Below are 20,583 nucleotides of genomic sequence, written 5' to 3'. Positions count from 1 at the left end.
GTATGAAATGTAAGCCACTCCACTATGTCCTGCACCAAAACTGGGGCAACTGGTGGAGGAAAGGGAGGCCAGAGTGGAGGCAGGGAAGCTGTGGCCTCTCCAACTGCCTCATCAGGACCCATCAGAGCTTCTCTGTAGGAGCCCTTTGGCACAAGCAGAAGGCCCAGTGTGAAGCAGTGGTACCATTCCCTCCATGTCTTCAAAGCTGACCTCTGCCATCACTTCTTCCACTTCTCTGGAAGATGCCTTCTGCCGATCCTGTCCTGAAAACCCGAAATGTTGCAGCACTTGGGAACACGTAAGAAGAAGAAAAGCTCAGTGCTGGATTAAAGCCACTTTTGGCACAAGATAAAAGACGCCCTCTCGCTCTCGTGTGCACACACATACACAGACAGGAGGAAAAGCTCCCAGGGGCACAATCAATTACAGCTCTCTCTCTTCTGGACTGTCAGAGATAGTTGCTGGCACAGGCCCTGCTGGAGTATAAACCAAAAGGGATTTACAAAAACAAATCCTCAGCTGGTGTATATACCTTGTACACCCGCATGGCCCACAGCAATTTGTAGAACAGGAGGAAGAAGACTAATATATAATGATACACAAGCACAATTAATATTTTTCTCTTAATTTCCTCTGGCCTTCTGTAGTGAACTGACTGAAACAAAGGCTTTGCTGTTTCATGCTGCTCATGAAAAGTTCAAAATTTTCAGAAATCTGACTTAGTCCCAAGTGGGACAGACAGAATCTTTAGATATAGCTGGATGTATTCATGCAGATACAAAGCAGGAAATTCTACAAAGGCTTAACTTGGAAAATCCAAATTACAGTGTGGGAGACAGACCTGCTGATGGTGTATTGGCTTGTCCATTTTGCGGCTGCTGGTAGTGTCTGTAAAACTAGCCAGAGTATGGATAGAAAAGTCATAGAAGTGTCACACAGGAAGGTAACCTGAAAAAGTCACCAGGCCTTCCTTGGCAGAATCAACAGCATGTGTTTTATCAATTACAGCTGGGGAATACAGCTTGAGTGCAAATATTTGCAACCAAAACAGAATTAAACATTTGTTCTGTGATCAGGTAACCAGTGCTGGGTCACTGTGACAGCCACATAGATCAGACTAATATGGTTAACATGAACGATGGGGATCTATGCTGCAGTCATGTAGGAAAATGCTGTATTGCCTTGTTCTGGATATAGAAAACATTAGGATAAACGGTAGGAATATATGGGTTCAGTTTAATGTTAGAAGGGGATTAAAAACAAGCTGAGGGTCTGATGTGAACCTGTTACTTATTTATTTTTGATGTTACACTCAATGCATCTCATACCCTTCTGAAATTTTCAGTTCTGGCCTCATGGCAGATTTCTATGATGCAACCGCCAAAGTGCCAGGAGTGGGTGAAGAACAGACAAATTTGGAAGCCTGGCTCAGGGTGCAGCAGGCACCCTCTCACCTAGGGGGGGCCATGGAGCTGCTTTGGGTTTTAGGAGCACAGGAGGTCCCAACATGGGCAGTAGGAGTGCAGTAATAAATAAAAAGCCCACCCTAAACAAGTTTCAAGTTTAGATTAAAAGCCTAAATGCTAGTCTCCAGCTCTAAAGATCTGGGGCAATAATTTGAGCCACATGTCTGATTACATTAATGGCATGTGTTAATGTTTGTAACCAAGCAAAATCTTCACTGCAAGCAGCACCTCAGAGCCTGTAAGCGGCAGTCTCTGCGTGTGGGGACCAAGGGCAGGATCAGGCCTTCCCCTTCTGGGCAGGGGCTAGAGGTTTCAGCAGTTGTAGGGAGGAGCGGCTGGGGCTGTTAACAGCCTGCTCAGTGCTGGGCAGACATTTCTATGGGCTGGGGACACAGGCCTGAGCCGCCATCTTGAACACAGGCCACACCGTGCACCTGGGAGTGCTGTTACCTATCACCTTACTCTGCTGTGACCACATGGGCCTTGCTAAAGAAAAGCTTGCAAAACTGCAAATCCAAATCTAAGCTAATGGTTAGTTAGGGGTAATACATGCTCTCCTGGACACAGCAACTCGGTGTGCCTCTTCTTGTGTGATCACCACAGAGTGTGGCAGGAGTTGTGCAATTCAGAGAGGCTATGGAAAAAATAATCAGCTGAGGTGTGCAGAGAAGAAGAACTGGGGAGGAGGGCTCTTTATTATTATTATTATTATTATTAATTTATTATTATTATTGTATTTCTTTTTTATTCTGCTTTCCTAAATATTGTGGAGCATGTTGTGGGAAAATTTTATCCATCTGTCTAACGGATATTAGTGAAGGGGAGACTGTGTTAAAAATAAAGTGCCAGGTTGTCCTCTGCAGAAAGTTAATAAAAAGAAGGAAGTGAAAGACTGCTCATTATTTTTAATGACTCTGCTTTCCAGCAGAGTGCCTGTATCTCCCTGCCTTTACATTCTGCCTTATTTCAGTTCATTACGGCACATTAAACTGCTCAAGAGAATGACGGCTTTGTTCTAAAGCACCGAATTTATCAGGAGGCCCCTGGCCCAGCCTGCCCAGGCTGTTAATCACAGCCCTGGTGCCAGGAGGAGGATGCTGAGAAGAGCCCGGCAGCCTGTCCGCCCCACAGTGAGTCCAGCCTGGACGGCTGGGCGCTGGTGCTGCTGAACACCATGCACGACCCCATCATCGGAGTCGATTAAGCTGTGCTTGACGAGTGCCTGAACGTTTTCTGCATGCACATGTCCACATTTGTCTCTCTTACTGGCTCCGTCTGACATGAACCTCTCATATCCTGTCAACTGATATTTGCTTTATTAACTTTAAAATATAGGACATGTTCAGCAGTCCCGAAGATGAAGATTCATGAGTGTGCAATTCAGATCACAGCACCATGCAGAGCACCCAGAGCATTCAGCTGTATCTTCAGGCTCCTTGCAGGGAGCAGACAGCAGGTAGGAAAGCTAAAAGCAGAAGCTGCTTTTCCAGATTTGAGAACCAATAGCATTTCTCAGCTTTGCTTGCAAAAGTACATGCTGTGATTCTCTTAATCTGAAACTCTTCTACTATGCATAAATTGTGCCACATTACAGCTGGGTGTTTGTAGCACTACATTTACTGTGGATTGTTAAGAAGCATAAGACATGCATTTTCTAGGACTTAGAGGAATCACCTAGAAGGGGTCCTCAGGCCCCAGGATATTTCCAGGGTTTTGTCGTACAGCTCCTCACAAACTCATTTGTCAGCAGATTTCATTGTCTTGTTCTGCCCCCACTTCTTGTTTACTGATGGTTGTGGCCCTGAAGTGATTGGGCATAGTCAGACATGCATCCTGCATCTCATACATAATGCAAGCCCACAAGTCCTACACAGTACGGAGGAGCATCTATATAGCCTGGGGCAGTAGCAGGGAATGTGGGGAGACCTCACACAGCTGTGGTGACAGCAGGAGCATGTCTGTGTACCCTGCTCTTTCCATGAGTTTCCTGTGGCTGCTGCTCCACAGCCTCAGCTGCCTCTCCTGGTGGTACAGAGACCTGTGGGATTTCATAATGCCAAGGGCCTTCCAGTGCAAGTGATGCTCCACTGGGACAGTGGCTTTCAAGACTAGCCTGGCCAGTGGGATCAAGTTTTCCTGGAGTTGGGGTAAAGTCGGATGGGATTGGAAGGAGACAGTGTTGATCCTTTAAATTGTAGGCTTGGCAGGCTGGCTGGTATTTTGAATTTGCTTATCTTTTAACACAGAACAAGGCCAAAAGTGATTTATACTCACAACTACATTTTTTTCTGCCTGTTTTAATCCAGGAAATGAAAACCGTGACCAGAAGTGTATTCCCCTTGTCTAAACACTGGCATGCTGGTGTTTAGAAGAAAGGGCTCCACCATGATTCTTCCCAACTGCCTGCAGAGTGAAATGAGAGCTTCAGCCAGGGAGAAAAATGAGCTTGTTCCTGGGTGAAAATGCAGCACAGAGTCAGGCAGAGCTTTTTTTTTTTTTTTTTTTTTTTTTTGGGGGGCGGGGAGAGGATGAAGAGGTGGGGAGATACGGGGGACTGTTTGTTTTCCAGCTCTACCAGACACTAAACTTGGCAGAACCCTGACAAGGCGCTACAAAGTACCCTTCTGGCTGGTGCTGTAAGTTAACAAGAGAAACATTTGATAGATGCCTACTGGCAAGCTAATTAGAGGAGAAGTGATTTGCTGGATTGCAGGAAAAACAAAGGAAGGAGAGGAAAATGTTCAGGCAGATCATTTAAGGTCCTCATCCTGGGAGAGAGGGAGTAACTGGTTTCATTTCCCAGAGGCTAATCCTGCTCTAATTGACTTATTATTAGACTCCAAAGGAAAACAATCCTTGTGGCCATGACAACATACCCAGGGAATGCGTGACTGGCTGCTCTGGGGAAGACACATGGGGAGACAATAGGTTGCAGTGTATGAAGTGGCACAGGATCACATTTGTCATGTGCAGATCTAGGAGGCATATTAGCCCTAACTGGGCATACTGGTTAGCGTTACACTGTGGAAGGGGAATATTAAAGACAACCTTGTGATTCATTTTGGCTCATTTGTCTTCCATGAGAAAATGCACAACCTCTTTCTACACACAGACCAGACAACCAGGGATCACACGTTACAAAAACAGACAATGTGGTAGCTGTAGGTTACTTGTGAACTACAAAAAATAAATTAGATATTTATAAACCAAACTCAGGACAGCAAGATCCTGGTACTGTGAGAGGTGCTCCTATGGATGCGGTACTGTAGAGCTTTAAGAACAAAGATGCATCAAAATACACTAAGTCTGGGAGCTGAGCAAAGGCTTAAAAGATTTGCATTTTTCAAATTGGGAAAATCTGGTGTGCTTTCCATTAGCACTTTGAAAATTATTTTGAGTCACTAGTTTGCATTTTTCAAATACATAGCTATAAAATACATAGTTCAAATTTGTGCTAAATTACACTGAGGAAACTATGCTCAGTTTTGATCATTATGTTTGACATGGACTCTTTGGTATTAGAAATGCACTGCAGATATACTATTACTAAAATAAGAAATATTACAAAATGCCTAAGGGATACAATTCATTATCCAGATAAACTTTCAAGTAAGCAGACGTAAGTGCATGCTAAATTACAATAAAATTCTTGTGGAATTACATATTTCTGCCGTAACAGGCCAGATGATCTCATCTCATGCATGTTATTGCTATGAACACCAAAGTTCTTCAAGGAAGCTCAGAAGATACAGTGATGTTCAGGTATAGTCAGATAATATAAGCACCCTGTAAATTAAAGAAATCAAACACAGAAGAAGAAAATCCATTAAAAAAAAAAGAAAAACTTTGTAGAAAAATAACTTCCACCTCTCAGAAAAACTTTAAGATGTATTTTCATTCCCAAAATTAGTGGAAATGCTTTTCCTTCAGAAGGACTTGAAGGGAACAAGCAAGTTTTGAAAAGATCTCATTAAGTATTTGATTCATGAGAGTGGTATGGCAAGAAAGGTGTAAAAAACTGGTAACTTCTGTTGAACCAGGTTTTCTGAGATTTTGGGCCAGGCTTTTTGGGTAAGGTTTTTATTTCATTGTTTCCAAGAGGAAACTGGTAAGAAGAATAGCCTAAAATTAGGAGACCAGAAGTATTTTATGTTGCTGGAGTACATGTATGTCCAGGCAATGTGCATTGCTAAGTAAACCAAAAGCTCATCGTAAAGCAAATAGTGAAGGCATGCCACTCATTGCCTGCCACTGATGTTTGCAGCTTCACCTGGGATACAGCTATAGGGAGACAAAAAATTAGAAATTCCTCTCCGAATTCAGCCCATTGCAAACAGAAAAGAGACATGTCACCCAGACGAGTGCAGGGGCTCATTTTGCTCCACTGCTTTGTTGTGGGAGCACTTTTGCAGACACCTGGGGCTATGTGCCCGGGTCAAATGTTCGACCTGCAGTTTGTCAGGGAGGGTGCACAACTCAAACCCTCCCTGTTTTTTTGTCCTACAGATAAAGACATACACCTGCACGTTTTGACAAAGTAACCCGAAGTGAGAAAATTAAGAATTTCTAAAAAATCCTTTAATACTTTAGCCTTACTACAGATTTCTTCATGTGGAAGAACCAGCTGCTGTACCATACTGTAAAGCAAAATAAATAAATGAATAAATAATAAACACAGGTGGTAGTGGCAGTGAAAAAGCTCAAGGAGAAATTGGTGCATTTTTCTCACTTATTAGGACATTTCCTTGACTTTAAGCATAATTTATTCTATTTCAGTTGCGTGGTTTCTGCACATTTCCGTTGAAACATCTGTAATTCTGGCACAGATCAGAGGCAATACAGTGAAGTCTCATCTGGGAACAGTATCCTAGGAAAGTGAACAGAAAGCTGTACAGAAAATAAAAATAATAAGTTAGCATTTGAGGGCTTGAATGAAAAAACAGACTAGATCAGAGGCAGGTAAATCTCATCACCCAGTGACTTAGGCGACATTAACAAGGAGGCTGGTATCAGCCCACCCTGCGCACAGACAGGGCTGGGAGAGCCATCCTTGCTCCAGACTCTGGGACTCATCAAACCTGGTTTCTGATGGACTTGTTGTTCATGACTGACTAACTTTTTAACTCAATCTTAATAAGAGGCATGAAGTTCTCCTCTGTGGAATCCACCTTGGAGAGAGAAACTGTGACTGAGGAGTCAATTGTTTGGAGGCTAATGAGGCAAAGTCCTGAAACGTTCTTTCTACAGAACCCTCTACGGGCACCCTAAGGTCTGACTCCAAGAGCAGAGGCTGACCTCCACCCAGGCACCCATTCCCCCAAACCTGGTAGGAACTGAGAATCTTTTAAAACTCCATCAGCTTATGTGAGACAAGGCAACGAGTGCAAGGAGAGCCTCCAGGACAGATGCACAGAAGGCATGATCTCAGAAACCTTGCTGCTGGGGAAACACACTAAAGCTCGTAAAATTTTAGGTTGAAAATTATATGGAACAAACTACAGTTTTAGCCAAAATTTATGTATTTTCACCTATTTTGTTTATGAGCTATGGGTTTCTGCAGGTGAATTATGTGCTACATGGGCTTTCTGTTCAAGGTGCCGCCAGAGGGGAGGTCCACTACTCTAGGGCAAGCGACTTGACCCACCTTGTCCATAACATTCTCTCTGCGAGTCAAAGACTACATATGAACTTGCTACTAAAGGAGAGAGTGGCATATATGAATATCTTTTTTATGAAGTAGATGTGTGCACCATGATTGCCATTTGGGCCCACAAAGAGCTATAGGATCATTCACTTCCCAGTGGAGGACTTCAACACAAACAAAATGCACAGTCATTCCTTGGTCATTTGACTAAATTCTGGGGTTCAGCAGAGGCTTGACAATGAACAAAGACTACATCTACCATGTCCTGTATGGCACAGGGTGGGATCTCAAATGGCAGCAAGTTGGCAGGTCTGTGTGGTACAATGCTGTGCCCTACAGAGGTGCTTGCTAAGGTCCCGAAGCAGCATGACCACGTCAGCATAGCATCCTGCCTGGCCTAATTAAAGAAACGGAGCTAATTAGGCCAGGCACTGTGCCATATTGATTAGACGGTATAGACACAGTCCTAATATCTAGACATGTTAGCAGGATGGTATGGCCCTTGGCTTGCATGTTTCCCAGTTAAATCAGAGCCTTTCTTCTCTGTAACTGTCAGCTTGGCACTGCTTACAAGCACTGGCTTCACATGGGCTTTAATGCTGCATTGTGTTTTGTTTTTCTTTAATACTACCCAGAACTCAACAGTCATCTCCCTGTTTTGCAGGCACAGTTCCTGAAATAAGATTAGCTTTGTCTCAAGGGGTCACTTTCCATCCAGCAAACCAAAAGCTGTGCAGGAAAATGGAGACGAGACAGAGAGACAAAAAATCAGGTTGCATTGCAGAATTTCAATTGAAGATGAAAACTTTTCAGGGCTCTTTATGAGGAAATGAGTAAACCCACAGTTTAGGATTTTTGTGTTCAAAGAGCCCTCCATATTCATCTAACTGCAAGGAGCTGGAGGTTTCCCTGCATGCTTAGCCAGGGGCTGCCTGTCCCTGGGACTGCAGTCACACAGTGCTCAGACATGGCTTTGCTGAGCTGCGGGCTGGTTGTTCTTTCTAATTTAGTGAAGATCTTGCTAAAACAAATTAGTGAAGAGATAAATAAGTAAATAAACCCCCCCCCATCAACACTCACACAACGAAACATGGACATACAGACCATAGCATGGACCCATTTCCCCATAAATCCTATCGTACAGCCTTCTTTGTGAGGTTGTTCATCTTACCATACAGCATCCTGACAGCAGCCCTGCTGGTTTTGCAGAATTCCTTAAGATGACAGTAAAGCTACAGTAACAGCAGATGAATTCATCCTCCTAAAGAATAAAAAAAAAAACACAAACCCTGCTAATTCTTTTTTTGTGGCCTTTGCTTGCCATTTTGATGCTCATCATCTAGGAAATTTCAAAAGGATTGACATATATTTTTTTCTAAATTATTCTAGAGGGGCTCTGAGATTCTTAATATTTATGGGTCTGACTATCTGGGAAATCAGACTTCATATCACCATTTTGAAGATCCTGTTTCAAGGAAAAGTGAATCCCAAGGTTCAAGCAGTGCTGAGAAAAAAGAGAATGTTTTATTAGCTATGATCTCTCTGATCAAAGCAATACCAAAAGCATTTCTCTGTCTGCAGATAAAACAATGAAGAATGTGGAGTAGGCAGAAAACCTAATGCCTGCGCTATGGTACATATGTCTGTACTTCTGAATCCCCTCCCCACCAAAAAAAGAACAGCCTTTCAGCCTGCAAACATGTGCACAGATCTCCTTTTATCAGGCTGTGAACATCTCTATTTTATTCCATTTCAATCTGTAAATAAATGCAAATTGATGGATTAAGTAAAATGACTTTATTCTGCTTTCCTTCCATGGCAAAGGTGGCCGAGCTGTTTTACTTGAGAGCAGACAAGAGGGGGCACTCATGCATTTCCTACATTACAGCTTTTGACTTGTGCTAGTTAGTTGGTAGGAAATGTATCTGAGGCAGACGTCTGAGTTGTTGAAAAAGGTTGCAGGAAAAATACTGAATTAATACAATGGCATTAAGAAGCAGAAAAATTGCCAGACAGGGAAAATAGAAAAACGGAGGCAAGGTGTCCTGGTGCACCAGGCTGAGAGGTTTGATCCTGCAAATCTGCTTATGAGGGAAGAAAAAGTGTTGTAGGAACAGAGGTAGAAGCAAACTCACATGGGGGCAAAAAAAAAAAAGCTGGATCATAAGTGTACTCCACAGCAGTAAGCTAAACTTGGCCTCAGGCCCCTTGCAAGCTTTTAAATTTTCAGGATAATGAAAAAGGGCTGAATAGGGTCTGAGAACAGCTGAAAGAGATACAGCCTGAAGGGTAGTCCTCATTTTACTAATGAAACAGTTTGGGCTGCCTACAAAGGGTCACTCAGGAAAGCTAAATAAATCAATCAGCTAAAGGTGTGAAGTCAATTTATATAAGCTATAGCATATTAAAACTCTGTGTGAATAGTCTCATTCAGGGTAAATAGCCCTAGATTACTACAGTTTAAATTTCTAGATTAACAGAAACAAAATATGTTTTGATAGCGAAGTAAAACAAGATGGAGGGAGAACAAACATCCAGTTAGTAAATTAGTCCTACATCCATGGCCTGTCTTTGTTTTTAGCAGCAGAAAACCCAAAGCTTCTTAGATGGGAAAATAAAGTTTAGTGTGCTTTCTATAATCTTAGGTGCAAAAGGCTGTGAGTAGCAAAAACTGTGGTAGTGCACCCAACTACAAACCTGGCTGTGCCACCACGAGTCCCTGTGCTGCCCAGCTTTCTCCGTGAGCCTGGCTGGAACTGAAGCGCATTCCTAGTGCATACAGCAGTCAATTAACTATTATGTAACTTCTAACTAACAGAATTTAACTAAATTACTGGCGAGTGATATTACCAGAAACATAACTTCATAATTCTTTTATTAAATGCTACATTCGCTTGCTCGGTTAAATGAAATATCAGTCGATCAAAATCTCTGCCTCGCTTGGTAAGATTCCCATCTCTTTCCTTAGCTTTTCATCAAGCTCTGCTCAACTTTTTCTTTTTGCACTGGTAAAGTAAATCAAGCTTTTGTTTTTTCTGTCTATTGTAGGCTTCCCTCGTTACTCTCTTCCTCACCCCAGGCTCTTCATGACATTTACTCTGCTGTATTAATGAAGAATTTCTCATGCTACAACTAAATGAAGCAAAGCAAAAATAAGGTAACGGGCTGAGGTCAGTATGTGTTTGTGGACACTTGTTTGTGAAGCACTCCTTCTTCACAGGGAAACCTGAACTGTAAACAACTTCTGCAAAATCAGCAGTCTCCCACCACAACTTTATAGAGGTGTTTATTAAAACCAAAGTTGGGATTCTGTAAGCAAGTGAGCTTCACTGCTCACTTAGTGACTTGCAGGTAAATCACTACCTGAGGATGAAATTAAATTAGACAGGGAAAGATTGTACAGCTTAGATGTGATGGCGTAACAGGCCTGATTTTTTGAAATTAATGGCTGTTTGTGAATGGATTTTTCAATGAACTACTGTATTGTCGAAAATAAAGTCTACCACAGACTTTTTCTCTAGAACATCCTAGCTGCAAATGTGTTACCTTCCTCAAGGGTCACATTTTCCTTTTGGAAAGAGGAAAATATCAGGATTGCTTTAGAAAATTTCTGACCTATTTTAACAAGATTTGGAAATTTAACTCTAAATTGATTTTTTCTCTGTTTCCACTATTCTTAACTGAGATTCCACAGGAATGTGAAAATGGGAGGAGTAATCCAATGAGAAAATGAAAGCATTGCAGTAACACTAGTATGTCTATGGCATTCACTTAAAAAAAAAAAAAAAGATAAACTTCATGCTTGGGAAGAAAAGGCAGGCTGAAATCTGAAATTAGATACTTAAAAGTTACAGACTCCAAATGTGGCTTAAGAGGTTGCAGAACCTCAAGCTGCATGATCCTATTCCCAGTTAAAGGCAATGTTTATTCTCTGTATATGACATTATCTTGGTAAGGCTGATTAGATACCCTGCATAAAACTAAGATATTTCTAAAATCATTTAAAGAAACCACAACCAGTATATAAAATGAGAATCTTATGATGGTTCTACATAGTTCTTTTGAGCAATCTAAGAAGAAACCTGTTGTTTTTCTCAATTCAACCTTCTATCCGCAATAAACTGGTAGAAGTATTATGCAGTACACATAATTTATACAGTAGAGTACAACTAGTTTGAGTCCTGTAGGCTCTGTCACGCAACATAATCAATAATTTGGTGATTTCTCCACCTTTTAACAGTTCTGTGCTATCTTTGTTTTTATTGTTGTAAACTCCCATTGCTCTGAAAGGACAGAGTAAATAACTGCAGAATCATTGTTTCCTTTGCTACAGGGAAACAGTATTTGAAATTGATTGGTGGAAATTCTTCAGATATTTTAGCAGTGCACTTACTTCTAGATTCAAAGAAAATTTGCTCAATTCAGGAGCCAAATGGTTTCCAAACCATCTTCTTAAAGTCTGGGAAGAAATCTTGAAAAGCCTTTATGGGATGACTCCTATCTCACCTGTAAGAGATCCCAAAACCAAGGCCACACCATATTAAACAATCAGAAGTCTCTCTCTGGTGGAGAGAAATGACATTTACTGAGACTTGTCTAAGGGATGCAGTTAAAAAGGACCAAACCAGAAATTTTAATTCTGAAAACTTTAGGCTGAAATGAGTTTTTTAAATCTCTATAATGTTACATGTAGGAAATCAACAAAATAACTACATCTAATTATTTATTTTAGGGACATTTGATTGCCATTTAAAGCAGAAAGAGTTTAGAAATGCTCATAACCTATGGAAAGGATTCATCTAGGATTTTATATGTCTGTTCTCAAGCAATCAGCTCTTTAAAGTCCTCTCCAACATTTCAAGAGACTTTCTTTTCTCATCCCCAAAACACATCTTTCTTCAGCCGCTGTCCCTTTAGCGTCTTCAAGGCACCACTCTCTCCTTTTCTAACTCCGTAACACTCAAGTTATATTCTCACTGTCCCAAAAATCTAGTTTGCCTAGAATCCATCAGTATATGCTTGAAAAGCTACTAGAAGCACAGACAGAGTATAGTATTCACCAGCCACCAAAAGACAACCTCCCTCAGGAGATGAGAAAGGAGATGCCTCTTCTATCTAGGAAGGTTTGTATGCTAAATTTCTGAAAACACGCTCGCAACCGACTTGGTGAAAGAACCACAGAGACCTATTCCTGCAAGGTACTGTGAGTGACCTATTTTCAGACAGAGCTTAGCGTTACTCAACCCCTTCCAGCATCAGGCTATGTAACAGCCTCCTTAGAGCTTAAATGTACTCCCACGCATTTTTATACTACCCTACAAATTAGACACATTTCAAGAAATTAAAAGGATGGGGGAGGGGGGAGGAAACAATTAAGCTCCTGAGAAAAAGACAAACGCCTCTAATACAGAGAAATTTATGCATACATTTGTTCATTAACAGCAGAAGGAAATTTCTAATACTGCACACAATGTTTTAAAAGCCATTGGGAAAGCAGATTCAGAAGGGTGAGGGCAAGATGTTCAGCCTCCTTAAGCAGCAGCTGAAATGGGCTCTAAATTAATCAGGAGTCTTAGAAACTCTAATAAGAAGGGGCTGATGAGAAACAGCTGCACCCAATCCCTATAAAAACCTTCAAAAAGAAGGGAATTAAGTGATAATGTCAGTGGAAGAGAATATCATCACAGGATGGTCTCCTGCTGCTATAAAATGCTAGTGTAAAACTAAGTACTTTTCCAAGGGGAGATAATTATGATGAGTCTCAGTCTTGTTTTCAGTTCCTGGACTTGATTTCTACTCTACGGTGTGGTGATACAGCTACCCTTTAGGAAGACTTTAAATTTTATCAAGCTTGTGATTAAGAGCATCCAATTCTAATGTTTATTGAAAATGGTATTCAAAACATCTATTCTGTCCCCACTGTAGACAGCTGTGTGAGAAGAAATATAGAAGTATGTATAACGAAAGCATGGCTTTGTAAAGGAGGGGAATATGAGGCAAAAATAAAATGCATGCTCTTTATTAATTGTTGAGGGTCTTCAGTATCATAGAGTCAATAAAGTTAGCTTACAGCCCACTTCCAAGTGTCCTCCAGAAAGGATGCAGTCCCAGAACACAGAGTTCCTAGTCTCCATGGATATGCAGTAGCTTTTTTCCCGCAAACTTTGCAGGATTTGGGCAATGCCAACAGTCTTCAGCTACAAAATCTCCTTTATTAAGGGGAGAGTTGCAGCATTGACTCTACAGATTTAAGCATCCAGATGCTGAAGTCTGTGTTTTGCCTTCAAATGGGCTTTTGGTGACTGAAAGAAAATATTTTTGTGGGGGAGTTTTCAACTTGTTTTCTCTGGAACAAATTGCTTAATTTTTGTCTTCTTCAGTTTCCATGTGTTTAAGATTGTCTTAATGCTGTGGTTGCAATGGAGACTCAGTGAATGAAGATTTCAGGGCTCCCCTATGGAAATGCTCTATTACTTCAGAGCTGCTGCTACTTCTCTAACCTGAGTCACCACAATAGGAAATGACTCCTCAGTAGAAGACGTTACATGTGAACTGTAACACACTTGTCTAACATTCCTACAGAAGCTCAGTCTTTTTCTTTCTGAACTAACTGTATGAGAAAAGTTGATCCCATATTCAGTTATCTGCACGGAAAAAGCAAGCTAAAGCAGTAAGATTTCTGCTTGTTCTGGCTGTGGAGAGGAAAAGGGAGGTACAAGCACTGCAGAGGGGCCATCAGGCAGGTACTCACCCCCACAAGGAGGTGTTACAACAGCCTCTGCACGAAGTCTCGGCTTCCTCTGCTTCCCGGCTTGTGCAATCCTCGAGTCTATCATTTCCCAGCATAGCTGAATATCAAATCCCGAAAAAAAGGTTTGATAATGCAAATGTATTTAGTAATGATGAGCCATTCTGAGGACTCTAAGAGTCATAAACATGTTTGTTTTTTCGAGGCAGGGTAGGGTTTGTAGTGCAATAGAAGGATGAAAACAGCCCAGATTAACAACTCCTCTCATCTCCTGCTCTGACAGCCCCTTTCTCAAAGCACCAATATTAACCACTTAGAAAATGGATTTATGCCAACGTTTAAAGCACTTCTTCTTTCAGCACACCAGATGGTACTAAAAATTCAAAATATTTCCTACAACAGCTGTATCTTTGACAACAAAATTAATACAAGCCGAAATACCATTGCTGTGTGTAGGCCATAATGACCAGACTCTTCGGTTTTATGTCTAATGTAAAAAGGCATTTTATAGCTAAAAAATAGATCTGATCAACTCAGTATTGCGTCAGTCATGTGACTCTGTCTGGGTTTTCAAAACCAGATGCAAAATTTAGTGCCTTTATAGTTTAACAGCTGGTCTGATAAGAATGTAAAATACACCTTTCCCTAGAGCTATAATAAATGTGTTAACACTTTCTTACAACCAGCCCTTTCCTACAACTCATCATTTTCTTGCCCCAAGCTCCGTCTTTATGTATTTGATGACATAAATCTTTTAAGCAGGTTTTGACCAGAAGCTAACTTCCCTTTCTCTCTGATATCTGGACAATAATATGTTTTTTTTTTTTTTTTTTTTCCTCTGGTGTTTAAAGAGGAGGAGGAAGGAGGGGGAGTGCTTTCAATTAGGACAACAAAAAAATGCAAATTGTCATGCCTACAGTTTTCATCTCTTTAACGTGAATTTGTACAGTAGGATTTTTTAATGATCTATTTGTTAGATCATTAGTTAGATCATTAGATATAAGGCAGGCAGCTCTCAAAGTTTTAGTATTTTAAACAGTGAGGTGTCTTTGGCAAGCCCTGAACAGTGAGCAATAAGGTCAGGAAACATGAAAACAAAACTCAAGCCAAATAATTTGCCCATCAAAAGGGTGTAATCTTTAAGCAATGTAATGAACATGATTTTATTATCTGTATATGTTTCTACATGTACGTGAACATTCTTGATGGTAGCATGTGAACATCTGTTAAAAAAATTCAATTACTTAACAGCGCTGTGAAGCAAGAAATGACTGTCAGCTCTAGCTGTCTGCACAGAGAGGAAGGACAGTCTGGTGGTTATTGACACTGGACTCTGCCTAAGGAGGAACAACTTCATGTCCCTCCTCTGTCACATACTTGTGAGACACTGAGCCACCACTGTTGGGAGCCTTACATCTCAAAGTTGTCTAAGACATGTGGAGAATCTATATTGGGAGTGGATATTAAAACGCCAGCACCTCGCCATCCTTTTCCAGGTCAGACCTTGCTTTTGGTAGGTGAACATCACCTTCCCCACATCTGTTTGTTGTTTGGCTCTCCTGCCAAGCACAGCTCCCTGCTTTCCCACTGGCACCTTCCCTGCACAAATCACTCCTCTCATCTTCCTGCAGTGCAATTCCTCCCCTCATTTGTGGGATTCCCTTTCCTCCAGTACTCTACTCCCCATTCAGCACAAGCATGCACTTGCACAAGGCATCTGGCATTGAACTGATGTGGTTGGCCTGGCATTGTCATGCTTGGACGTGGAGGTGATGAGCAAAAGGTTGTTATTTGCGGATGTAGAGCTACAGCTATTTTTAACCATCTTCCTTTTGCACAGCTGCAATACTGTCATATTACTTCAGCATACTTGAAAATTAACATTCACGAAGCAATGAATGAAAAGGTGTGGATCTAAAAACTACTGATAGAGTTTGTTCAGATTTTAAAAAGTGAGACAAATTATTTTGGAATGTGCTTCCTTTAAAAATGTGCAGCCCCTGCTCTCGGCTGCATTAAGCACACAACACTAGCTGGAAGTATAGAGAAGGACTATAAATCAGGTGAAGGTGGAGAAACAAGACAGATCACATCGTTCAGGGCTCCCTGCAGGTGCCTCCTCAAGCCTACATACTGCCTCATGACATTGCAGGAACAAGACCACAATAGGAAGGTGGGCAATAGCTATGCTCAATGACTTATAAAGGCATTTCATTAAAATCATGTGAAGATAGGACTGATGATAGTTTTTATTTTGTTTAGCCACATGAGTGCTCCCATTCAAATTTTTTAGTTATTTTTGCTCTTCAAAAATATACTGACTGTACTGATGGTCAGAGGCATCAGGCAAATAGATGGGACATAAGCAGACTTGAACAGATGATTTTACTGAACTTCAGGCTCTAAATACCACAAAGGTGATGGCTTCAAATACAGTGTGTTCCCACAACCAGCTTACTCGATTTCAAGATGTACAATATATATGACTATATATGACTATGAAAAATATATATGACTTCTATGCCCTGGTGATCACCTGAGCAGGCTCACAAGCAGAACAGGCACAACCACACAGCCAGGCAGCCAGGAAGGGCTGACCCACTGCAGGGACCCCTTTCAATCTTTTAATGCAGGTGAAGTAATTTTAAAGCTGTATTTAGGAAATATTTTCTAAAGGAACCATTGCATTTTGAAACGATAGCATCTCCCTTAATTTTTGAGGAGAGGAAACTAACAGTCTCTAGGCGTTGCAGACTGAACAGGGTTTTCTGAGCACTGTTGGCTCATTTTGCATTTGGCCAAGATTGACTTACAGTTGTTTATTTCCCTTTCAATTTGCAAGAGCTCGGCTCTCCCTTGCACAAATTCCTGTTAGTGACACACATCCATAGCTCACTGGAAGCTGAAGGACTGGTCACACTGTTGGTTAAAACCATGCTTAGATGCTGATTTGGAGCCAAACTAGCTACTAAACATCTGAACACAGATGCTGCTGAACGCTTCTGTGGTGCCCACTAAGCAAGCAGGAGCCAAGCATCAGCAGAGGAACAGCCTGTCCAGGAGAGCTTCCCATGTGCACTGTGGATAGCTAGCCATGTTAAACTTCAGCAGATAAAAACTGAGGGGCAGAAGTTACCTCTGGACCCATTTTCAGGTGTATCTATTTCATTCCAGTGCAAAACCAGAGGTTAAAATGGAAAGTGCCCAGGCTTTAACTAATCCATTTGTTTTTGTACAAGAATGAAGGATAGCTGAGAACGGGTTAAAAGAAACATTGAAAAGTTATTATTTGCTCTCTTTCTTAGTGGGACTTCTTTGCCTTCTGTGTACTCGCTTGGACAAAATCAGAGTACATTGTGTGATGCATTGGGTCAAGGCTTTGGCCTCAGGTTTGGGACAAAGAAACTTTTTGATTATATTCTTGGAAGCCAAAGCCTTCATTAAAATGACTTCCTTCTTCAGCACTAGCTCTGCTAGCTGCAGTGAAACGTTGTGCACTTGAGTGATTCCTGGAAGACCATCTGCGCTTTCCAAAGTCTGTCCCTGTAAGTCCCTTTCTCAGCTGCAACACACGCATAATCACTATGGCTAACTGATTATTCTGTGAGCGTGTGTGATTCCCAACCTGTCAGATTTTCAAGGTTTGAGATGTTGACGTACAGCTCCAAGCTGAACACTTTCAGCTGTAGGATAAAGCACATAAAGGAAAACAGGGTCAGTTTGGTACACCTGTTCTCCATCCATCCACAGAGAACACACTCTTTATAAACTTGAGACAAATTCACCATAGGCTCCCAGAGGTAAAAGGCAACAAATGAAGTCACTCCGCAATATTTTATTGCTGCTAAGATACTGAGAGATTGAAAGAAAGCTGACACCGGGAAAGGTTACACAGACATCCCAGGAAAGTGCTCAGGAAGCCGTGAACACCTCCCATACACTTTTAGTGCATTACTAGCTAAGCTCTGCACATTTAATAGCTTGCTCTTCATCAAAAAGATTTATGATGCTTGATAACAGAATGATATTGCCAAGAGACTGTGCTGCAGGAATGCTCTCCTTGTGGTGGCAAGCAATGACACTGCTGGAATAAATGATCTCACACCCTCACTGCAGTAAGTGGTTGGGATCTTTCTGCACAATCTGTTTGCTGAAAGGGAGCTGGGCTGCAGGTCAGCACACACCATGTCTGGTGAGCAGCATGGAGACTCCACACGGTGTCTCCTTCTTCTGTGAGGGATGGAGTCCCCGACTTGGACATTCACCTTTCTGCTTGGTCCTGAGGAGCTCATGGTCTCTCATTCTGCTGTCCTTGGTTTCTTAAGGTCCAGCCTTCAATATACCTGGGGATTTCCCTTATGCTCCTCAAGTGCTTTTGCATTCCTATAAATCCCATGGTTTGGGAAATATCTGCTCTTTGAAGGGAAATACAAGGGAAATACAATACAATTGCCATGACACCAGTGTACTGAGAATTGCCATGACACCAGTGTACTGAGTGTCCCTGCACCACACTCCACCTGCAGTCTGTAGGCGTGTGCAGAGCTGTCCTTGGGCACTTCTTTGACCCTCCTGCTATCCATTTGTGCTCAGAAGGATGCAGCGGATTGGAAAAACTATCAAGTGACGGGGGATGTTTTGAAATATCACTGTAAGGCTGTGACACAGTGCCGTGGGCTGTGCTGCACCCTCGTGATGCACATGGAGCCACCTGCAGACACCGTGGTCGGAGGACTGGGGACGAGAGAGGACCGGTCTTTCCAGGATGTTCTCGACATGGAACCTGCAGCTGCAGGCACCAGAGGGGTGGGAAGATCACTGCCACAGCAGCTAATGTCTTCAGTCACTGCATTCACCCTCTGGCAAAAGGACACTCCTGGAGTCATTGGATTTGTTTCTAAATAGGAGTAAACGCTGGGAAGTTTTTATCACAGTAGGTTACAGTTGACTTCTCCCCTTACACACTTGTTGTGGTCTCTTGCAGAGATACAGCCCTCAGAGCAACGTTCTGAGTTTGTGAATTTACTTGTGGGTTTTGATGTTACTTTGGTAATTAGATCTGAAATCCATTTTGAAAAATGAGAAGCAACTACATGCTCTTTAGATGTCGTCAGACAACCGCAGGAGCCTCTGAGATGTGAACTGCAGACAGCGCTGTGTCTGTCTTTATGGCTTGCTGCTGGCCATTTTTTGCTACTTTTTCTCTTGCTTCTGAACATATTCTTTTTTTATCATTCACTCTGTCACGCTTTGCTCCAATTATCTGGTGCTCACTGTCCCCAAAGCCAGGATTCATCCTCAGAAGTGACAGAACACAAAGTTTCCCTTTCTGTATAGCCAGAGCTATTTCAAAAAGGCTCTGTCTACAGAAAATAACATGCAAGCTGAGACGGATGTGAGGTAGGTACATGGCCAGTTAAGAACCACTCAGGCGTGAAATGTCTTTTCAAAAGTACTGAGGAGAGGTTGTTGCAATGATGTGGTCATTTGTACAGGGTGAAAGACATGATTATTTTTTCCTAGGAACTGGCTGAAAGAAAGCAACAGCATCACTGACCGTATACCAGTGGCCTCTCCTGACAGGGAATGTGCCTGGGAAAGGTGCTTTCAAGACACAACATATCTCAGCAGCAATTCTCCGCGGATGACCCCTCACTTTCCCTAATAGCAGGTTAAGTCATTGTGACAGAGGTTCACACTCTCCAGCACAACCTATTTATTCCATACTATTTTATTTGTTTTGTGTGCTAATGTAGACAGTCTACTCTTATTTAATCACATGGTCATCCGGGGATCTCCTTTTTCATGGCATTCCCTGAAAAATCCCTGAGCCTTGTGCCTCAGTAGTCACAGTACAATCTTTCAAGTCACCTCTAGCTCCCCGCAGTGACCTTGGCATGTCCTTAGTCTTGCCGTGGTGATCGCACAAGAGGTGGGTATTTGCAGCTCAGACTGAGGATTTGGGAGACAGAGTCTATTCTTAGCTCTGTCACTTGGCTTAGTGGGTCACCTTGGAGGAATATCTTCCCTGTTGCTTGCTTCGGTCCCCTCATATGCAGGAAGAGGTATTTAATGTTTCTGGAAGAAAAGTCATTAGCTAAGCTCTAATACAATTTCCCTTCCTAGTTATCTGTCACACTGCTGTCTGCAGAGAGAATGCTAGATCTGTGTGCTCTCATGCTTGCAGATGTCCCAAAGCACTATTTTTTTTTTTTCTTAGCCTCTCTCATATATTTCAAGGGCACAATCTTTGTGTCTCTCACTCCTCATGAAAATGGACTATGGCACTCTGGCCATCCTCAGTCCCACCATAATTTCCTTGGCAGCCAAACACACCCTTTGCCAGAAATTTAGCATCAGAGTTTTAATTTATCATTTAGCTCCTAATAGAGGTTTGATATTTGAAGCAACACAATATTTGAAGCAATGTGAAGTAAGCAATGGCACCCAGGCTCTCCAAAGGACTCTGGCACCATCCTACCTGAGAGCAGACAGCACAGGAGAAACAGAAATCTTACTAAAGCAACATCTGGGACTGCACCTTTCTGGATCTTTGGAAGCTCCTCCAAACATCTGCTAGGACAATGCATGTTATGTCTCCACTCTCTGGAGCATGAGTTGCGCTTTTGGTGAGTGAGTGTTCAGAGTAGCTGTAAATGGCATATTCAAGAAGTCCAGTGTTTCTGGAATACTCCTGCCTCACATTTTAAGTGCTGCATAGTCCG

The 20,583-nt window shown here is 42.0% G+C and overlaps 1 long non-coding RNA gene across 3 annotated transcripts; it reads right to left on the bottom strand.

Annotated features, from left to right (window-relative positions):
* Positions 1–6,190: 6,190 nt before the first annotated feature.
* LOC126913127 (uncharacterized) lies at positions 6,191–13,958 on the bottom strand. 3 transcript variants are annotated; one of them, XR_007707688.1, is made up of 3 exons: positions 13,862–13,958; positions 8,282–8,371; positions 6,191–6,353 (listed from the first exon to the last, which is right to left on the bottom strand). It is a non-coding gene; the product is annotated as an uncharacterized LOC126913127 (long non-coding RNA). The 3 variants fall into 3 exon arrangements; XR_007707689.1 differs by lacking the exon at positions 13,862–13,958 and adding an exon at positions 13,181–13,235; XR_007707690.1 differs by lacking the exon at positions 13,862–13,958 and adding an exon at positions 11,504–11,616.
* Between the last annotated feature and the right edge of the window lie 6,625 nt (positions 13,959–20,583).

The sequence above is a fragment of the Cygnus atratus genome, chromosome 1, assembly GCF_013377495.2.
Source record: "Cygnus atratus isolate AKBS03 ecotype Queensland, Australia chromosome 1, CAtr_DNAZoo_HiC_assembly, whole genome shotgun sequence".
In the NCBI taxonomy this organism is placed as follows: Eukaryota; Metazoa; Chordata; class Aves; order Anseriformes; family Anatidae; genus Cygnus; species Cygnus atratus.
The sequence above is the reverse complement of the archived record's forward strand: the minus strand, read 5'-3'. Positions and strand labels throughout refer to the sequence as shown.